Here is a 16821-nt window from a genome sequence, read left to right as displayed (position 1 = left end):
TTAGAGGAGAGCTAACACCTATCCTTCTCAAACTCTTCCAAAATATAGCAGAGGAAGGAACACCCCTAAACTCATTCTATGTGACCACCACCACCCTGATTCCAAAACCAGACAAGGATGTCACAAAAAAAGAAAACTACAGACCAATATCACTGATGAACATAGATGCAAAAATCCTCAACAAAACACGAGCAAACAGAATCCAACAGCACATTAAATGGAACATGCACCATGATCAAGTGGGGTTTATCTCAGGAATGCAAGGATTCTTCAATATACGCAAATCAATCAATGTGATACACCATATTAACAAACTGAAGGAGAAAAACCATATGACCATGTCAATGGATGCAGAAAAAAACTTTTGACAAAATTCAATACCGATTTATGATAAAAACTCTCCAGAAAGTAGGCATAGAGGGAACTTACCTCAACGTAATAAAGGCCATGTGTGACATACCCAGAACCAACATCATTCTCAATGGTGAAAAACTGAAACCATTTCCTCTAAGGTCAGGAACAAGACAAGGCTGCACACTCTCACCACTATTATTCAACATATTTTTGGAAGTTTCAGCCACAGCAATCAGAGAAGAAAAAGAAATATAATGAATCCAAATCGGAAAAGAAGAAGTAAAACTGTCACTGTTTGCAGATAACATGATACTATATATAGAGAATCCTAAAGATGCTACCAGAAAACTACTAGAGCTAATCAATGAATTTGGTAAAGTAGCAGGATACAAAATTAATGCACAGAAATCTCTTGCATTCATATACACTAATGATGAAAAATCTGAAAGAGAAATTAAGGAAACACTCCCATTTACCATCGCAACAAAAAGAATAAAATACCTAGGAATAAAACTACCTAAGAGACAAAAGACCTGTATGCAGAAAACTGTAAGATGCTGATGAAAGAAATTAAAGGTGATACAGACATATGGAGAGATATACCATGTTCTTGGATTGGAAGAATCAACATTGTGAAAATGACTCTACTACCCAAAGCAATCTACAGATTCAATGCAATCCCTATCAAACTACCACTGGCATTTTTCACAGAACCAGAACAAAAATTTCACAATTTGTATGGACATACAAAAGACCCCGAATAGCCTAAGCAATCTTGAGAAAGAAAAACGGAGCTGGAGGAATCAGGCTCCCTCACTTCAGACTATACTACAAAGTTAAAGTAATCAAGGCAGTATGGTACTGGCACAAAAACAGAAATATAGATCAGTGGAACAGGAGAGAAAGCCCAGAGATAAACCCACGCACATATGGTCAGATTATCTTTGATTAAGGAGGCAAGAATATACAATGGAGAAAAGACAGCCTCTTCAATAAGTGGTGCTCGGAAAACTGGACGGCTATATGTAACAGAATGAAATTAGAACACTCCCTAACACCATACACAAAAATAAGCTCAAAATGCATTACAGACCTAAATGTAAAGCCAGACACTATAAAACAAGAAGAACACTCTTTGACATAAATCACAACAAGATCCTTTTTGAACCACCTCCTAGAGAAATGGGATTAAAAACAAAATTAAACAAATGGGACCTAATGAAAAGTAAAAGCTTTTGCACAGCAAAGGAAACCATAAACAAGATGAAAAGACAACCCTCAGAATGGGAGAAAATATTTGCAAACGAAGCAACTGATAAAGGATTAATCTCCAAAATATACAAGCAGCTCATGCAGCTCAATATCAAAAAAACAAACAACCCAATTCAAAAATGGGCAGAAGACCTAAATAGACATTTCTCCAAAGAAGATATACAGATTGCCAGCAAACACATGAAAGGATGCTCAACGTCACTAATCATTAGAGGAACTCAAATTAAAACTACAATGAGGTAATACCTCACATTGGTCAGAATAGCCATCCTCAAAAAAACTACAAACAATAAATGCTGGAGAGGGTGTGGAGAAAAGGGAAACCTCTGGCACTATTGGTGGGAATGTAAATTGATACAGCCACTATGGAGAACAGTATGGAGGTTCCTTTAAAAACTAAAAATGGAGCTACCATATGACCCAGCAATCTCACTACTGGGCATATACCTTGAGAAAATGATAATTCAAAAAGAGTCATGTACCACAATATTTATTGCAGCACTTTTTACAATAGCCAGGACATGGAAACAACCTAAATGTCCATTGCCAAATGAACGGATAAAGAAGATGTGACAAATATATACAATGGAATATTACTCAGCCATAAAAAAAATGAAATTGAGTTATTTGTAGTGAGGTGGATGGACCTAGAGTCTGTCATACAGAGTGAAGTAAGTCAGAAAGAGAAAAACAAATACCGTATGCTAACACATATATATGGAATCTAAAAAAAAAAATGGTTCTGATGAACCTTGGGGCAGGACATCAATAAAGATGCAGACGTAGAGAATGGACTTGAGGACACGGGGAGAAGGAAGCGTAAGATGGGACGAAGTGAGAGAGTGGCATTGACATATTTACACTACCAAATGTAAAATAGATAGCTATTGGGAAGCAGCCACATAGCACAGGGAGATCAGCTCGGTGCTTTGTGACCACCTACAGGGGTGGGATAGGGAGGGTGGGAGGGAGACGCAAGAGGGAGGGGATATGGGGATGTATGTATACTATACGTATAGCTGATTCACCTTGTTATACAGCAGAAACTAACACATTGTAAAGCAATTATACTCCAATAAATATGTTAAAAAATAATTAAAATAAAATATAGGTTCATCGATGTTGAGATATAATTAAACATATGATAGTCCAAGATTAATGTTAGAAGAAAAATTGTAATTAACTGAGAAGGAATAAAAAATGTTCAATTTTCCAAAAAAAAAATATAGAAAGCTGGACCGGCAGCCATTTTCCAGGGTTGTGCTATGCTATTGCACAAATGTGGCACCACTGGTGTTCATCACACTGCAGGCCATGGAGGGTGGTGCTCCAAGGGCTCTCTGGAGTTGTGCTCTACAGGGTTCCATTATTGCCTGGAGTGGTGCCACACAGTGGCCTGGATTTACATCTGATCCCTCAGGAATTGCTCTGTTAGTCGGAGGGCATTTTCCCTACCCCCTTTCAGCTTTTCCTTGACTCCTCCTGCATCTTCTCTAAGTCTAATAGTAGAAATATCAGAGAACTGATTTCTGCTAGGCAGAAAGCAGAAGAAAAATAAGTGTCTCTCTATACTCTGGGGGTGGTCACTTTTGGAGGAGAAGTGCTCAGAAGAGGTTGAGGGTGGGGCTGGCATGGAACACTGGGCACGCTCTGGGATGTGTCGCTTCGCACCTGCCCAGAGTTCCAAAGGACCACACTGAGAATGCTCAGGGCAGAAGTAAACGCCATTCTGTTTCCTTTTATCAGTAGAAGCAGAGGCAAGTGCACCCGCCAGCCCCCATCCCAGCTATAAAGTAAAAGTAGATAAATGCACACTAACAGGAGACCTGAGAGCCAACCCACATGATCTCTTTATTCACACACTCACTCTGGACAGATTTTGCCTCTTTAATGATAAATAAGGGGGGGGGATGCATAGGGGTCAGGAAAATGGAGATCTATGGAGAATGAAGTAACAATGGTACTGAAGGATCCAGAAGAAGGTGGCATCTTTCATAAAATACACTAAGAAAAGAAATTCAAGGCATAGGAAAGAAAACAAGGTAGCATGATGGGGAAGATGGATTAGATAAAGAAAGATTTCAAGAACACTAAAGACACAATATAGGAATGATCAGTTGAAACAGAATGGATGCTGTTTTAAATTAAATCAATACTGTGGAGAACAAACGTGAGCCATTCTCCCAGAATAAAGACAAAAAGGACCAGGGGAAAACAGTGGTATGAAAACAAGAGAAGAGAAAACATAGAAAAAGAGTGAGGAGAAATCCAAGAGAATAGACCTTAAGTAAAAATAAAAGAGAAAAAATAAATAAATGAAACATGTGCACCTGTACAAAGGGATCTCTGTACTCCAGGCAAAATCCATGGAAAAATAGAAGAAGAAGACTAGAAAGAGGAAAGAAATGTTTAATCATTTTACATTCTGGGAACATTTCTGAACTACTAGCCTTTCATTTAAGGATGAACAAAAATTAATCTGGGCAAAAACAAGAGGTTATACCTACCACCACCACTTCCTTCAGAAAGAAAAACAATAATAACAATGAATAAACCTTAATCACAGCCAGGAGACAGGGAAGTGACACTGGCTTAGACCAGTGGTTCTCAAAAATTTTGATTTCAGGATCCGTTACACTCTTAAAAATTATTGAGGATCTTGAAGAGCTTTTGTTCTGTGGATTACATCTGTCGATATTGACTCTACCAGAAATAAATGCGAGAAATTTTAGAACATATATTTATTCATTCATTTTAAAATAAACCCATCACATATTAATATAGTTTTTTGAAAAAAATTTTCCCAAACAATAAAAATTTAATGAGAAGAGTGGCATCATGTTACATTTTTACAAATCTCAATGTCTGGCTTAATAGAAAACAGCTGGATTCTCACATCTGTGTCTATGTTTAATTTGTTGCCCTATTACACATCACATAACCTCTGGAAAACTCCATTGTACACTCTGAAAGAATGAGAGTGAAAGGGCAAATAACATTCTCATATTATTATGAAAATAGTTTTGAATATCTGAAAGGGTCTCAGGGACCCCTCAGGTTCTCACACTTTGAGGACCACTGCCTTAGGCTAAAGGATATTTATGAAATAATATAAATAACAAAACTATGGAGGGAAAGTGAGTCCAGGGTTGCTTATTTCACTGGTTCATTAACATAATCAAGAATTCAGGTTCTTTCCATCTTTACCACTGTGCCATTCTCAGAGGGTGTGCCTCTCCTCTTTGTCTGGCTTCCTTGTCCTTCTAGAACTGCCAGAGTTCCAGACCTCAACCCTCAAGACCAGAGACAGAAGAAAAGTTTATTTCATGAACAATTTTCATAGTGAAGAAACAATTTTAAGACACCTAGGTAGACTTCCCTTATGCTTATTGACCAAAAATGAATAATGTGTTATTCTTTGATCAATTAGCTGGATGAAATCACCACACTTGGGCTTCATACACATACACGCACATACATACACACACACGCATATACATATCTTGAGATATGTATATTTCCTTGGAATTTGCAATTCTATTTCTAGATATTTATCCTAATGCAATTATCAAACATGTGAAAAGAGGAATGCATGTTGATATTTTACATGGCATTTTAATATTAGTGTATAATTTTTTAAAGTCAATGGTCCAATCATAAGAAATGGATTAAATAAATAAATTTTTTGTGCTTCCAATGCTTTGGAATCACTAAAAGTGATGATACAGAATTACACTTATTAACACTTATTAACATGGAAATCTGTTCACAGCATATTATTAAATAAAAAGTAAAATTTACAAAATACTGTATATAGTCTGAGCCCACTTTTATAAAATATGTTCAACAATGTGTGTAGAAATATGTCAGAAAGACTATATATAAAAATAGTAATAGTTGTCATCTCTGGTCATATTGAAGGTCATTGGTTTCTCATACTTTTCTGAATTATCTGACTTGTTTATGAATGAGTATTTTTATGAACACATTATTTTATGATAATAATTTAGCAGAGCTATTTCCGTCTTAAAAAAGTGGATGTAATGCAGAAATGTTTCTAGTTCACTGACACCATGTAAATAAATTTCATCTGAAGAACTAATTATTATCACTAACTCCCCTTCCTTCTCAACATAGGAAAGATGTTATAGTTTTTGTTTTTGTTTTTTTTTAGAAATTCACGTTCTTTTATTTATTTATTTATTTATGGCTGTGTTGGGGCTTCGTTTCTGTGCGAGGGCTTTCTCCAGTTGCGGCGAGCGGGGGCCACTCTTCATCGCGGTGCGTGGGCCTCTCACTATCTCGGCCTCTCTTGTTGCGGAGCACAGGCTCCGGCCGCGCAGGCTCAGTAATTGTGGCTCACGGGCCTAGTTGCTCCGCGGCATGTGGGATCTTCCCAGACCAGGGCTCAAACCCGTGTCCCCTGCATTGGCAGGCAGATTCTCAACCACTGCGCCACCAGGGAAGCCCAGATGTTATAGTTTTTTAAAAATTATCATGAGTATACAATTGTTAAGTAATTTAATGTGACCAGTTTATATTCTGTGTGATTTCATAGCAATACCAATGTAAATCAAAATCATCAATCACATTTGAAAGTATGTATATCTGACTCACATTTCCTTAAATCATAATTAGGGTTAATCTTGGGCCGTAAAAAAGAAAAAAAATGCCCTCAGTCTCTCTGTAATTGGTTTGAAAGCACAGAAATCACACATTTACTTGAGGTCAGGAGGTGTTTGTAGAATTATAACCTCAATATCAAATATAATCCACTCACTTGATTTAAGTACCTGCAACACCTCATTCAAGAAATGTTTCTTTAATTTACCTGCTTAGGGGTCAAAATAATTTCTATCTTCAATTTACTATTGATTTTTCATGTCCAGTACTCTCTACCACTGCCTAACATTATTCATTCATTCATTCCCTGAAATTACTGACAACCTAAAATGTCCTGCATACAATGATGGGACCCAAGGCTACAAAAATAAATGAGAAAAGTCCTGCTCAGACAGATGTGAGAGATGGGGCTGGTGAAGTGGTGTTTTTGTTGTTGCTGTTTTTTATCTGAAATGAGAAGGAAGCAATGATGCAAATATGAGTCATTTTATGGGGAGAGAGGCTGAGATTCAAGAGAATATATGCCTGAGAGTGTCTACCTGCTCTGTAAAGTGGGAAGCAATGTCCTTGGCTAAGACTCAGCAAGTATGTGTGAGAGACAAGGCAGGCTGTGCCTGGATGCTTGAGTAGAGAGGTGAGAGTATGGGGTATTCTCCTGGGGAAAAGTCAAGGACGTGAACCAGAAACAAAGAAATAGATAAGCGAACTTGAATTCTCTATAACTTCAGAACGACCATGGGGATAGTGTGATTATGACAGAGCAGGAAGTGTGAGAATCTAAATAAAGCAATAGTTTCCTATAACAGAATTGGAGAAAATTGCTTGTCATAGAGAAAGACTAAGGAACTTTTCTATGGTAAAAGAGAGAACAGCACATTGTGTAACAGGGGTTCACCAACAAGTATATACTTAATAAATATTTGCTGAATGGAAGGAAAGAAGGAATAAGGAGAGGGAGGAAAGCCGGGAGGGAGGGAGGAAGGGAGGAAAGATTTTTATACATAAAGGTAATGTGCTGGTTACCAATAGCCCTGTACTAAGCCACTCTGCTAAGATTTAAGACTGTTTCCTACACATTGAGAAGGAAATGTATGTGCATTTTAACAGGGATTTGAGAGTCACACTACCTACTAAATAAAAATAGAACGAAACAATAAAAAGGAAAAGGACAGACTAGGAAGGACAGAGTTTGCAGAGAGCTGTGATGTCATTTCGGAGAGCTCAGTACAAGTAACATCAACAATCGTTAATGTGTCACTGTAAAACTTTCTATCTCTTTTCTACTTGTGCTCAGGTATTTATAAATGTGTCAATAATTTATGCCAGCATTTAAAAGGAAAGTTTAATTTAAGAAAAAAACATGACTAGGTGATGTGTCATTAAGTAAATTAGAAAGTAGTGATTAAACTAAAATAAGCAATGAAGACAGTAGACAAAAATCTGTAATATTAATCATAAAACAATGATATTTTGCCAAGAATATACATTTTACCTTAATGTATTTTGGTAATTATGGGTAAGAATTTAAAATAGCTCTATAGTTTTACAGAAAAAAGCTGGATTTTAATATTAAAGTTTTAGAAAGTCATTAAAAATAAGACATTTGAATTGAAATACAAAATTTTAGTCTTCTAAAGTAGCTGTTTGCTTGAATGGAACAATTTATGAAATGGAAATGGAGATAAAGTTTTATTTTGGTGTTATATTTTTATGGAACCCTGTATTTTCTACCACACATCCCTAAGGAAAACCTGAACTTCATTCATCCCAGTGAATAAATGGCAGATGAATAGACTGAAGTAAAATGTTTACATATCAAGAAGGAATAAACCATTGTGTAATAAAGATCCATAATCTATGGCCAGGATAGGAAAGGTGATATATTGGGGAAAGATCCATTCATTCACAAAGTGGCTGAGTATATTAGAAAAGTGAGTTTTCAGAAAACATAACCTTAAAATAATTCTGTTCTAATTTTGCTAAGTTTGCTAGATATTCAATGTAAAAATGAGTCCATGTCACCTCAAACTAGGGTGACCAAACATTTGCCAGGGACTGAGTGGGTTCCCATAATGCTGGACTTTTATTTTTAAAACCAAGACGATCTTGGGCAAAACAGGACCAGTTGGTCACCTTTCCTAGAGCTGAACACCTATGTAAAATGACCAACTCCCCAAACCCCTAAAAGAGAGAGTATTGATATCCATCCAATAGGGTACCAGTAAATGAATTGGAAGCCAGAGAATGTAAAAATTAATTTATGAGAAATTATTTTAGGCTAAAATAACATTGGAGTAGTCACTATGGAAAAATATATAATAGTTTGTTGGACTTCTTTGTATTACTTGCAGTTTGAATTTATTTTAGTTTGATTTACAGATGGCTGGATGGGACCACCATAATTTGGTCCCATTCTTTTGACTCTTAGTCAAGATGTAAAATATGGAGGGGCAGCAAGAATATTTCCTGTAATACATGATATTATAATTTTCCTTTGGACGAATGAGGGATAGTTTTAATAGAATAAAACATATCAGTATGTGTAATAAAAATTACAGAGGACGTTTCTTTCTCAAAATCCTCTTCTTTCCTCAATTCATTAATGAATGATAGCATAAGAGTGCTTTGACATAATAATGAACGATAAATTTGTAATCCACACTTTCACTCATGCTGTAGCCATGAACCTCAACTTCTAATATAGAAATAGTCTTTCAAATTGAAGGTGAAGTGGAAGTTCTATTATTGACCATAAATATATTATGATATAAAGTTTAAAAATAAGACAAATTTAAAGAAACTCATTTTCAATTCCATTCTCTTGGAAAATACACACAAGATTCTATTAATTGTGACAGATGATTAGAATCTTTCATGGTCAGAATGATTAAATAGGTCCTTTTGCAGATATTTAAATAATATTTAAAATTTTAATGTATGTTTAAACCCTTTTCCTCCCAGCCAATAGTCACTAATTGGAAAAATTCGTAGACACTCTCACTTATCAAAGTCAGTGTTTGAAAAAATGAGTAAATATTCATTTGAATCTACCTTGTTTGGGATCATTATTAGCTCAATTACTTAAAAAATCTAATTATTCACAGATTCTAGACTCACAGTGGTCTGACCTTTAAAGACCCACCATTCTTGATCCTTGTCTGCGTTAACAGTATTTTTCTGTCTCCTGAAATTTTCAAATATTGTTCAAGATTAATTAGGTGACAAAGCCACATATAGTTCAAGAAAATTTATCTGGTAACACTGTAGTGAAAATCCATTGGAGTAGCTTGCAAGAAGCCAATAATGTCTAAAATTCAGACAATAAACAGCCTAGTAAGTTGGAAAGAGCACAGAACTGAGGATCAGAAAATGAGTCCTAGTCCTGACTGTCATAAATTAGCTGTGTGCTTTCGGGAAAAGCTCTTAGCCCCTCTTGGTTGCATTTTTTATGTATACCTAATATTGAAGTAAACTATGGGATGTGTAAGTAAATTATATATTCAGTATTTTTCAAATATATTTTAAAAAAGGAAAACTATGTATAATATTGTTTTAAAGAAAGGGGAGACTTTATAATAAAATACATATCCATATAATTTCTCAATCTATTTTTTTATTAATCTTAATTGTGTGGAGAGATTGCTAGAAAGATTATTACTAGATGTTGAGCATATTTGTTTCTGAGTAATGAATATTTTCATTTTATTTCCTTCTTTTTCATTTCTTTTTTTTTTTTCTTTTTCTGGAAGTTTCTGTACCTACTTGAATATTTTACACTGACCATGGTCTTTTTTTTCCCACTAAAGTAACAAAACTTCTTCTTATTTTAAAAAAATAAGGTCATCAGGTATTAAAAAATAATATTTAAAAGAACAATTCTGATCAAAACAATACCTGCAAAGAGTTTAAAAGCCAAATAATGACAAAAGGCTTATAATTGAAAAGTGAAGCTTCTTGCTTCTCCTCATTAGCTCCTCCCCCCAATAGTTCACTACTTCCACCTTACTTCTCAGAGACCACTTCTTTCAAGTCTTTTAACATTCTTCTAGTTTTTAACCCCCATTTCTGTCTATTATTTAGCGTTATTCATAGCCATTTATTTATAAGAGGAGCATTGTAGCCGACTCATCTCCTGCCTCACTTCTCAGCCTCCCAAAATAGGTACCAATTTTTGATTAAAATTCTATTTCGGTCCACTAACAAAGTAGAAACTCCTGAGAGAATGTCATTCCTACCCTAACCAAAAGAAAAAGCTATATATGAAACTAACACAACATTGTAAATCAACTATACTCCAATAAAAAATTTTTTAAAAAGCAGAAAAAGCTAGATAATTCACAGACCCTAAACCATGTAGCAAGCCCAGCTGAGAGCTGATGTCTCAAGTCAACTAGAGGAACTAAATGACAAAAGATACAAGACCCTCCAAGGAGAAATGAGACACAGGAAAAATTTCACCTTGGACAGAGCAGAGTAGCAAGATGGGTAAAAAGAAAAAAAAGTAAAATTTTAATGGAGTCTTAAAGGCTACAAGCTAGTAGGGCAGTTGAGAATCCCTGGTAGTCCCAGACTCAAAAGGAGTCCCTGCCCACTTGCCAGTTCTCTCCCACCAGATGGGCAGGGAAGGAGACAACCATTGTACAGCTGACATTCTCCAAAAATTATCACACACACACACACACACACACACACACACACACACAGATACATGCCACTGTTAATCAATAAAGCAATCAAGACAACCAGACTTAATCCTGGCCTATATTTTGAATATGTCTGAATATATCCTGAATAGACTACACAAGGAATGTAAAAATTCATCTCAAATTTTACAGGAACAAACATGAGCACGGACAAAACATGGCAGGGACATACCTACAAGTGACAGGAGAGATTTAAGCACACCATCACAAGGAGATCCTTGGTCTTTAATGGCAGTGAAGGCAGCAGGAACTGGACTCCAGGAACTTGGGAAGAATGTAAGTGGTTCCTAGGGTCACGCCAGACAAAAATCAAGGCAAGTGCACAGATGTGTGGTAGTATCTATACTGAATCTGGTACAAAAATTACATTGATGTCATTGGGCACTATGGCTTTCAGCAAAGGAGGAAAATGATACTGGTATAAAGATGCTGAGTATAGCCTTCTGGTTCATAATCGGAATTAGAAATATCAGTATTAGCTATGGCTTGATTTTCTCTTTCTAAAATGTATTGATATCCTGTCTCTGTCTGCCGAAAGGACCTGAAAACAATATCAAGTGACAATGAGCACTCTTGATGCCCCAGATTTGATCTCTAAATATCTTTTCTGAAAAGGAATAATGGTACCTTGAACAGATAGTTGATTTCAGATGTGAAAGAGGAAATGTATAAGATAAGCCCAGGACAGCTTGTTGAAACAGAAATCAAGAAAATTTTTGAAGATCATTGCTGTTGATTAAAAGGGAGGTAAAAAGACTTGAAGGGGTAGCTTCTGGTGAAAGATGGAACAGTTTGTGTATATAAAAGAAAAGTGATTGCAATAGTTTGAAACATACCAAAAAAATTAAAATTAAAATCCATGAGTTAACAGTAATACACAGAAAATTTTTAAAGATAAGATCTTCATTGGTGATCTTTGGAGACAGCCAGCATGAAATAACTATTCTGATGATTGGTAAGTAAGGGAAAGGAGTCAAGTATTTATCATGCCCTCACGTTTTAAACTGCATTTCAAATAGTTAATGAAGAAAATGAAAATGGTGAACAACTGAAAGAATTTGAAAATTCACCATTTTGTAACCCATAAGGAAATAATGCATTTAGATCTAGACAATTACTAATACAATTTTTAGGAGAAAGTTTGATGGGTTACTTCGTAATAGATGGAACAGTTGCCAACACTCATCCCAACAGTAGTATTAACATCATCAAAAGTAGCCATTACTTCTTTTGATATGATGCAATATAAAGTACACAGAACCACCCAGGAAGCATTTATGCCTTCTAAAAATTTTGTCTGAATCTAATCAAGCTTCTAGATCTTTCCACTAGTTAACAGGGAATATAGGGAATAAAGGAACATGATAATTGACACGAGGAAAATGCAATCAGCCAAATTCAGAATCCAATACAAATAGCATGGTCTTTTCAAACTCTGAACATGTCTATAATCTATAGTGTCGTAATCTCGACATACAAGAGTAATGTGCAGTTAATCCAACTCTTCCAACAAAGAACTCTTCCACCAGAATCTTGCATAAGCCCCCACAAGGAACATAAGACAATCCTGACTGCCATCCTCATCCATCATCTCATCTCATCAAGCTGTACATATCCTGGCTTCTGTGATCCAGTCCTTTTCCAGGTTAGCTAATGCAAGCCTTCCTCATTCTATCTTCAACAGAAAATGAGGCTGGCAAAGGCACAACAAAAATCTGTGACCCACAAGAGCACTTTTCAGGTTTCGTGTCATCAGTGACCTCATACTTGGAGCTGTCGGATCACAGTTGGGAAAGAAACATAGCTAGTATGGCTGTTCCTCTACATGCAACTATAGCGTTAAATTTTACCACTTGAGGGAATTCCAACTTGAGAAATGCCACTATAAATAGCAATACTGAATGAAGGGTTTTTTTTTCATTACTCACTGACTTTACAAAAGCATGTGCAAGTGGAAAATGATACTTGTATGCTTATGAATGGAGGTGAGCAAAGAAAAAAATCCTTAAAATATGTTTACTATACCAGATTTATAGTTTTGAGCCATAATCTTAATCTCCCAGTTCAACAACAAAGACTGTTCAAACATGCAAGTTTTTACTATACAATACCGCATATTTCTAGCTATTCAGTAATTTGCCTTTTGGTAATTACTTATAAGTGATTTCAGAGGAGAGAGAGCTGAAGGTGAAAGATTCACACCCACTGATTTAGTTTAAAACAAAATTCAAATAAATTGTTCATTTCTGCAAATTAAAACTTTAATGAGCTATCACCTCACACCTATCAGAATGGCTATCATCTAAAAGACCACAAATAACAAATGTCGGCAAGGATGTAGAGAAAAGAGAACCCTTGTGCACTGTTGGTGGGAATGTAAATTGGTGCAGCTGCTATGGAGAACAGTATGGAGGTTCCTCAAAAAACTAAAAATAGAACTGCCATATGACCCAGCAATTTCATTCCTGGGTATTTATCTGAAAGAAAACAAAAACACCAATTAGAAGAGATACATGTACCCCAATGTTCATAGAAGCATTATGTACAATTGCCAAGATATGGAAACAGCTAAGTGTCCATCAACAGATTAATGGATAAAGCAGATGTAATACACACACACACACATGCACACACACACAATGGAATACTACTCAGACATAAAAGAGAATGAAATTTTGTCATTTGCAACAACATGGCTGAACTTGGAGGTATTATTTTAAGTCAGACAGAGAATGACAAATACTGTGTTATCACTTACATATGGAATCTAAAAAATAAAACAAACCAGTGAATATACCAAAAAAGATACAAATTGATAGATATAGAGGAAAAACTAGTGGTTACCAATGAGGAGAGGGATGAAGGCAGGGGCCAGATAGAGGTAGGAAATTAAGAGGTACCAAAAACATTGTTTCTTTCAGTTATCTCCATAGGTTACATATTCACTATTTAGCAGTAACTAAAATTGCATGTATTCACTATAATTGAACAGGAAGAGTAAGTTTCAGTATCTCAAAACCCAGAGTGAATTTTCTAAACATGCCCTCAGGCAATGCAAACCTCATGTTTTTATTTTGTTTCTCTTCAGTAGAAACAAGTATAACCATATCTTGATCAATTATCCTAGCAGTGAATAAGTATCGGTCCCCACATTTTAACATATATTTAAAAACAACTTTACACAAAAGCCTATCTTTAACTAATAATTAAATAATCAGACCTCAAATATTTAAAGGTTACATCTATGTATAAGTTTTATTACTCTCATAACACTAAGAGATTTTTTTAAAAATTCACTGTTTTGAGGTGACAACTTTTATTGAGCACTGGAAATCTCAAAATTTCTCTTTTCAAAGCATTGTAAATGAGAAGTCAATGTTGGAGTCACTGCATTTGGAAAATGGAAGGAGTCTTGGCAGGAAGCAGTCAGGTTCTAACAGGAAAATTGGACACCCACATTAGTAGACTAATATAAAATGAATATGCGTAACTAGTTCTATAGGTGCATAAATGAGCTGAACAAGCAAAGAGGAGAAGGTAAGAAATCCCTGAGGATAGCAGCTCCAGATAGCTGCTTTACCGTCAAGGCTAGAGGACAGAGAAAGGATATAGTGTGGAGTCCAGGATCTGTCCAGCAGAAGCTAGCTCCCAGAGTGGGTGTCTGCCTGGTGGGGGGTGAAAACAACAGAGAAGTATCAACTACCGCTACAGAGCCACACTACGTAGAATGAAAGAGGGAAATATGTGCTGACCACTTTCTCCTCCTGGTCTTGTTTTTCACCAGCATTCCTTCTCCATCAAACCTAACCCGAAGTTAGTTGGTAAAGAAATTCGGGAAATGCAATTGTTTACAGATCAGCCTCCTGCAATACAGAGCAAAGCAAGGCAAGTACAGGAGATGAATCTGAGGACAAAGAAGCAAACCATCAATAGAAAGGTCATCTAATCCAAGTTTCTTATTTTATGATTATTGGATAAAAGCCTGGCACTGTGAACAGCAAAGAGTAGGATCTCCGTAACCATTGGTTAAATTGCGTTCATTATTTCAACAAATAATTATTGTGCAGCTTTTATGTGCCGCCCGGTGTTCTAGGCACTGAGAACATGGCAGTGATCAAGAGAGATGAAGTTCTTGCCTCCCAGAGCTCATAGTCAAGTGAATTATCCAAAGACCTATAGCAAATAATTGTACCAGTGCAAACTGGAAACCACCTATCCCAACCATCCAGAGCAGAGCTCCTTCCGCTATATCATGCTGGCCCTCTTCTCGGTATAAGAGTGATAGTCACAATCAGAGTATGTACGTAACCCTCCTTTCTTCCAAATGTCCCTCCACACTCTCCAGAGTATCTCTTTAGTATCACAGCCCCATATTTATCTGAATATGTGCTTATATAAATAATTGTGCATTTATTTAATACCATCTCCTCCAAAAATACAAGCTCCGACAGGACAGAAACATATCTTGCTTCTTTCACTATTTTATATGCAGCTTCCAGTACAACATTTAGTACAAGGGGGGCACTCAAAAATAATAGTTGTCTCACTGAATGGATATAAGCAAATCTCTTTCTAAACATGTATTACCACTGTTAACCATTGTTTTTTGCAAATAGAGATTCATATAGATAGTGCATATTCATTCTATCTAAAATGATTAAATAGCATTTTCCTTTTCCATGTAATAATGTTGAATCAAAACTCTCTAAAACCTATATGGCGTATTTTCAACCTGATGACTAATATTAATTATGAACCAAGTACAGAAGAGTTTGAAGGGGACACAGTCTTGGGCCCGACGGGGCAGACAGAGCCCCAGGACTGTTGAAGCCTGGAAGTCCCCTGCCCTCCTCCCTCCCCCCTCTGCCGCTTTGTGGCTTCCCCCTCCCTGTACCCTTGCCCACTCTGATAATCTAGCCATGACTAGCAGAAGCACAGCCAAGCCCAATGGGCAGCCCCAGGCCAGCAAAATATGCCAGTTCAAATTGGTCCTGCTGGGTGAATCTGCAGTGGGGAAGTCTAGCCGGGAATTACGTTTTGTCAAAGGGCAGTTCCACGAGTACCAGGAGAGCACCATTGGAGCGGCCTTCCTCACCCAGTCGGTTTGTCTAGAAGACACAACAGTCAAGTCTGAGATCTGGGACACAGCTGGGCAGGAGCGATACCATAGCTTGGCCCCCATGTACTACAGAGGTGCCCAAGCTGCAACTGTTGTTCATGACAGTACTAATCAGGAAACCTTGGCCCGAGCAAAGACATGGGTAAAGGAACTACAGTGACAGGCCAGTCCTAGCATCATTATTGCCCTGGCGGGGAACAAATCTGACCTGGCCAAAAAGCGCGTGGCGGAGTACGAAGAGGCCCAGGCGTGTGCAGATGACAACAGCTTATTGTTTATGGAGACTTCAGCCAAGACAGCTATGAATGTGAACGATCTCTTCCTGGCAATAGCTAAGAAGTTGCCAAAGAGTGAACCCCATGATCTGGGGGGTGCAGCAGGCCGAAGCCGGGGTGTGGATCTCCATGAGCAGTCCCAGCAGAACAAGAGCCAGTGTTGTAGCACCTGAGGGCGTGGCTAGCAGCGAACAAGTATGGAGCTAGCACGAGAGCCAAGAAATAACCTCCATCCCCACCGCTCAGCACACAGCCCCTAGGGTAACAGCACACAGGGCCCTGGCTCCCAAGGGCTGCCTCTTGACAGCTCCGTCATGGCACTTTGTAACACTTCAGCAACAACACCAGGCAGCTGTTGCCACTGGCCTCCTGCCCCTGCTCTGGGGCTTGGGGGTCAGATCCCCCAGGACTTACCTTCCAAAACAAACTTTCTTCACTTTGTCTTATAGGTGCAAGACAGTGACCTACTTATCTT

The 16821-nt window shown here is 37.2% G+C and overlaps 1 pseudogene; it reads left to right on the top strand.

Moving 5' to 3' along the window:
* The first annotated feature begins 15825 nt into the window (after positions 1 to 15825).
* Positions 15826 to 16529, top strand: LOC133100954 (ras-related protein Rab-5B-like; annotated as a pseudogene).
* Positions 16530 to 16821: the final 292 nt, after the last annotated feature.

This window comes from Eubalaena glacialis, chromosome 1 (genome assembly GCF_028564815.1).
Source record: "Eubalaena glacialis isolate mEubGla1 chromosome 1, mEubGla1.1.hap2.+ XY, whole genome shotgun sequence".
Lineage (NCBI taxonomy): Eukaryota > Metazoa > Chordata > Mammalia > Artiodactyla > Balaenidae > Eubalaena > Eubalaena glacialis.
The sequence above is the reverse complement of the archived record's forward strand: the minus strand, read 5'-3'. Positions and strand labels throughout refer to the sequence as shown.